Below are 6,010 nucleotides of genomic sequence, written 5' to 3' on the forward strand. Positions count from 1 at the left end.
ATGAAGAAGTAGATGGTCAAGAAAGGATTACATTTGGTGATAATTCAAAGGGCAAAGTTCAAGGATTGGGCAAAGTTGCAATATCAAATGATCATTCAATATCAAATGTGCTATATGTTGCTTCATTGAGCTTCAACTTGCTATCCATTGGTCAACTGTGTGATCTTGGCTTTCAATGTTTGTTTACCGAGAAGGAAGTGGTTGTATCAAAGAAAGATGATAATCAAGTTATATTCAAGGGTTTTAGATACAACAACTTATATCTAGTGGATTTCACCTCCAAAGATGCAAACTTGAAGACATGCTTATTCACCAAAACATCACTTGGGTGGCTATGGCATAGAAGACTTGCACATGTTGGGATGAGCTCACTCAAGAAGCTAATGAAGAATGAATTGGTGAGAGGTTTGAAGGATGTGAAATTTGAGAAAGACAAGCTTTGTAGTGCACGTCAAGCCAGTAAGCAAGTTGCAAACACTCATCCAACAAAAGCTTACATGTCAACAACAAGAGTGCTAGAGCTTCTTCACATGGATCTATTTGGACCAACAACTTATTAGAGTTTGGGAGAAAATCTCTATTATCTTGTGATAGTTGATGACTACTCTAGGTATACTTGGGTGTTCTTCCTTCATGACAAGACCGAAGTGGTCCGCATGTTTCAAGAAGTTTGCTAAGAGAGCATAAAATGAATTTAAAGTGAAGCTCAAGAAGATAAGAAGTGATAATGGAAAAGAATTTGACAACACAAACATTGAAGCATATTGTGATGAAGTAGGGATCAAGCATGAGGTCTCCACAACATACACTCCTCAACAAAATAGTATAGTAGAGAGAAAGAACCGGTCAGTTATCACCCTTGCAAGAATAATGCTTGATGAGTACAATTCACCCGAAGCTCTATGGGCAGAAGCTATCAACACCACATGTTATGCATCCAATCGCCTATTTCTTCAAAAGTTTCTTGGCAAGACCCCTTATTAGTTGCTCAATGGGAAGAAGCCGGATGTATCATTCTTTTGGGTGTTTGGTTGCAAATGCTACATCTACAAGAAGTGGCAACACCTAGAGAAGTTCCAAAGACGTTGTGATATTGGTTTTCTTGTTGGTTACTCATCAAAGTCCAAAGCATATCGAGTATTTAATCATGCCACTGGCTTGGTTGAAGAAACATATGATGTGGAATTTGATGAATCTAACGGCTCCCAAGGAGCACATGAGAATCTTGATGATGTAGGTGATGAACCATTGAGGGAGGCTGAAAGGATCAAGATGCCCAAGAGGGGGTGTGTGAATTGGGCTAATTCTAAATTTCTTTGCAATAATTAAATCCTATGGTTAGCCCAATTAACCCCTTGTCCCTAGAAAGTGTTCCTAATTGTTCTACTGCACAAAAGACTTGCAACCTAAGTTCTAATCCTACACTAGCATGGCAATTCTAAGAATGTAAAAACATGAATTGAATTGCTCAAAGTAAATGCTCAAAGTAAATAAAGAGGAAGGAACGCGATGATGTTTTGCCGAGGTATCGGAGAGTCGCCACTCCCCACTAGTCCTCGTTGGAGCACCCACACAAGGGTGTAGCTCCCCCTTGACCCACGCAAGGATCAACTGCTCTCTATGGGTTGATTCTTCAACACTCTGTCGCGGTGAATCACCCACAACCGCTCACAACGTGAGTTGGGTCACCCACAAGCTCCGCCGGGTGATCACCAAACTCCCAATCACCACCAAGCCATCTAGGTGATGGCGATCACCAAGAGTAACAAGCATGAACTCTCACTTGACCACGATAAGCCTAATGAGAAGGTGGATGCACACTTTGCTACTCTTGATCTTCACTAATGAGGGCTCTCTTTGGGATTCTCAAATCTCAATCACCTCACTAGGACCTTGCTCTTCTTGGCACTCTCTAAGGTGTTTCTCAGCTGTTGGAATGAGCAAAAGTACCCCCACATATGAGTGGAGGTGGTATTTATAACACGGGCTGAAAAACGAACCGTTATATGCCTCTACGGGCTGACTGGATGCTCTAGTCATGTTGACCGGACGCTCCGGTCAGTATACCCCAAACTCCAATGTTTACAATGTGACCGGATGCTAGACAGCATCTGGTCATGATTTTTCCTCTCTGGAACGTTACTGGAGTCGACCGGACGCTGGCCCTCAGCATCTGGTACCATGACCTAGTAGCATTCGATCACTTCTAGATGCAATCACCTTGGTCAAATGAACTGACTGGACCCTGAGCCAGCGTTCGGTCTCACAAGTGCCTACGTTCGGTCAGTATTTGACCCTCCATTCACTTCCAACTCTCAAATATATGTGAATGAAGTTTGCTCCATTGGATCATAGGGCTGTTGTGGAGCTACCTAGTGCTAGTTTTAACAAGTGTGCACCACACCTAACTCACTAGACTCACCTAGGTCAAGCTACCCATTCATACCCCCTTAATAGTATGGCCAAAGGAAAAACAAAGTCCTAAACTACTCTTAGTGTCTCTCCAACTCCAATCGACACTTAGAACTAGTCCATCCTTAACCTTGTCGTCCATCCTTTGAAAACCAAAATGATTTCCATTGTAGGGGCATGACAACCATGATTGCCCATTCGATCTCCATTACTGTGACCTAACTCAATTGTTTCTACAAAACACACGTTAGTCACAGTAATCACGTATTGTCATTAATCATCGAAACCCAACTAGGAGCCTAGATGCTTTCAATCTCCCCCTTTTTGGTGATTGATGACAATACTACCTCGAGTATGTGAAAGAGATGAGGTTTTTAATATGCTTGGTTCATATAAGCTTTAGGCAATAAGAACAAAGGTGTTAGACAAGCTTATATGATCCAAGCCGACATGATGTACTCAAAAGATATGAAATAAGCATGAGTACAAGTAATAAAGCTCATTTGCATCGGAGTAAAGCGCGGAAGCAAGGGCAAATGAGCAAAACACAAGTGATATGACATATAAAGAATTCAATGTAGAGAGCACACAAGTCATATATCACGATCACGTAGATATCACTATCACATAGATATAGTAGTAAACATGAATGCATAATGTATCACACACACAAAAGCATAATAGTGTATCTCACAAATAGAAACTCCAAATCTAAATAGATAAGCTAATATAATAACTAAGCTCCCCCTAGATAAGTAGCTCCCCTAAGCCTAACATACTTGAACCCTCTCCCCCTTTAGTGTCAAACACCAAAACCTATGGGTCGGTCGACGGGGCTACAGCGAACGAGCCGAGCGCTGAGGTATGAGGAGCAAGGTGGAACTAGGTGCCATCATCGTCTGATCCTGAGCTCTGGGCTGTCTGACCCTCTATAGCTAGTACTAACACTGAAGCAGTCTGGGTCAGATCAGGAACTGGTGCTGCTATAGGCTAAGATAGTATAACTGAAGTAGCTGGCTCCGATGATGCCACAGAGGAGGAGAGCGTCTCTGTCGTTGCTGTGATAGGTGTAGCCATAGAAGGACCTGGAACATGCAGGTATGGAGGAGTGGGCTGCCCTGTCAACTCAATGAAGGAAGCACCAAGGCTCCTGGACACTATGGTCTCTGACTCTAGCAGCGATGATGTCTCAGCCGGTGTGAAGCCCGTACGAAACGGTATGAACTGCGGGGCTAGCACTGACGTAGCAAACCACTAGGACACCTGCTCTATCAGTGAAGCATACTATGCTGGTGGCTATCCTTGACTCTGAAGCCCACTAGGCTATAACACTAGAGTCATGGAAGTGGTGGCAGGCTAACCAAGCTAGGGCATAGGCTGTGGCAGTGGAGCCCCAATAGCTGTCACTACATGCTGCATGAATCTAAGAAGCTACTACTGCATAAGGATTGCTGCTGATGCATAGCCTGCTGCTGCTGATGTAGAGCCTGTGTCTGCTACTGAATAACAAGCTGCTGGCGCTGGAACTCGTCTTGCTGAGTCTGGAACTATGCAAGTGTAGCAGCTGTCTCCTGAGCCTATCTGGCCTAGTCCTGCCTCATCCGCTCAAGTATAGCAAGAAGAGCAGGGTTAGTCTATGGGGCAGGTGGCGCTGAACTGGAGCTACCGGCCTCAGCATCATGTCATCGTGGAGGCATCTATGGAATGGGCTGGTAATCATCATCAGAACTATCACTAGGCTCGCTGGTGACCAACCCCTCCTACTGAGCAAGCTCCTCCTCTGTAGCTGCAATGCCCCTAATGATATCATCCTGCTAGGCTACAGTCTCTAGCACCTCTGGATGATGGCGTGGCTGACTCGGTGCCTGTGGTGTACTGTGGCGGATCATCTGAGACAAGTTATAAGCAGGGAACTCTATCGTAGCACCACTATACTCAGCAATCATCTCAGGTGACTTAACTAACATAGCTCTGTGGATAAGGAAAGTGACCCAGTGATCATAGGGTAGCTGCTTGTGACCTCTGAAGCCCTCAGCAATAGTGTCCTCCATCTCTGATAGAAGGAGATCCCAGATGTCAAAGACTGTCTGCTGCATCAGAGAGTTGAGAAGCCATAGCTGAATCCGAGTCAATCCCTCTCTGTATCCCATCCTCGGGAGTAAAGTCCTCCTCATAATAGCCTCAAGCATGCGAGTAGTAGGCAGTGAGATCATTGGGGTTCCTCCTCGAACCCTCGCCAAAAGGCTCTGTAAAGCAGTGACGTACCAAGTCTGTAGGGGGTACCATGCCACCATGAGGACATCTGGGGGGTATAGTCTATCCATAGCACACCTCATGGATCCTGACTAGCTGCTCCTAAAGCCTAAGAATCTCCCTGCCCCTAGTGCTCATCAACCGATAGTCTCTGCCACCAAATGCAAAGTGAATGAACCTATGGTGGGGGTCAATCCAGAGAGATGCGTAGAACTAACAAACCTAAGATGGAACATATAATCCGGTCCATCCAATCAGATCTGTTCAGCCCCGATAGATATGCAAGGTAGGGGCAAACATGCTCTCCAGCTGCTGCAACAATAGACTCAATGCTGCATACTCTCTGAGGTCTGAAGACTGCTCTACTTGTTCTGATAGGCATTATAGAAGTCCTCTTGTAGTGGTGTATAGAATCCCTCTGCTGCTCTCTCATCCCTCCTGGGTGGAAACCATACCTCAAAGTCAACAAACCTCAACTGCTACACCTGCTTGGCCATGGTGGCCCTTAGGTCAAGATGGGTCACTGGAGGCAGACCCTGTGGTCGAGGCGGTGGATGAGAACCCCTTCGCTGAGTGACTGGCCTCAGGTGAAATTGGGACACGAGTGCGACCAGAGTGGCATAACTGTGGTTGTGGTGCTGGCTCTGTCTCCTCGTCCTGCTAGACCTGCTCACCCTCCTAAGACCACTGTGACGACTGTGCTTCCTAAGTCTACTGAGCTGGCTGAGGCTCCTGAGTCTACTGTGTAGGCTGAGGCTGCTGCTATGGCTCCCCTGAGGCTGAACCTCATCAATGGCAACTCACCATCCTCCAATCATGAGGGTCCTAGCTGGACCACCATGAAGACGCTCAACATGCTGAAGTGTAGCCATCACCTCTGGTGAAAGTGGATCGGCAATCCAGGACTCCACTATGAGCGCCTCCTCTCTTGGCATGCTTTGCGGCCTCTGCAACTGCTGCGGCTCTCGCTATATCTACATCTGGATACTTGTGCTTCCTGATTGCTAGCTTCTTGGTCGCCTTGCCTTTAGGTTCTACAGGCTGGCGAGGCGGGGGCCTCGGATCCTTATCACTGGGACCACCTCCGACGTTCTTCGTCCGAGCCATCTGAAAGATCTGAGATGAATCAACTACCTCTAACAAAGATCAACTGTCATTGACACTTTCGAGGCTTAGGCCTTGTTCTATACTTGCGAGCTTGGCTCCGAGTTAACTGACAACTGCCACACGATCTCAATAGCACCAACTCGCTGCACGATGGAATAGATAGGATATACAAATAAATACAATGTATCTAATAGATGCGAAACCCTAGGAAGCAAGCAATTTAGATACGAAATTGAAA

This window comes from Miscanthus floridulus, chromosome 11 (genome assembly GCF_019320115.1).
Source record: "Miscanthus floridulus cultivar M001 chromosome 11, ASM1932011v1, whole genome shotgun sequence".
Taxonomy (NCBI): domain Eukaryota; kingdom Viridiplantae; phylum Streptophyta; class Magnoliopsida; order Poales; family Poaceae; genus Miscanthus; species Miscanthus floridulus.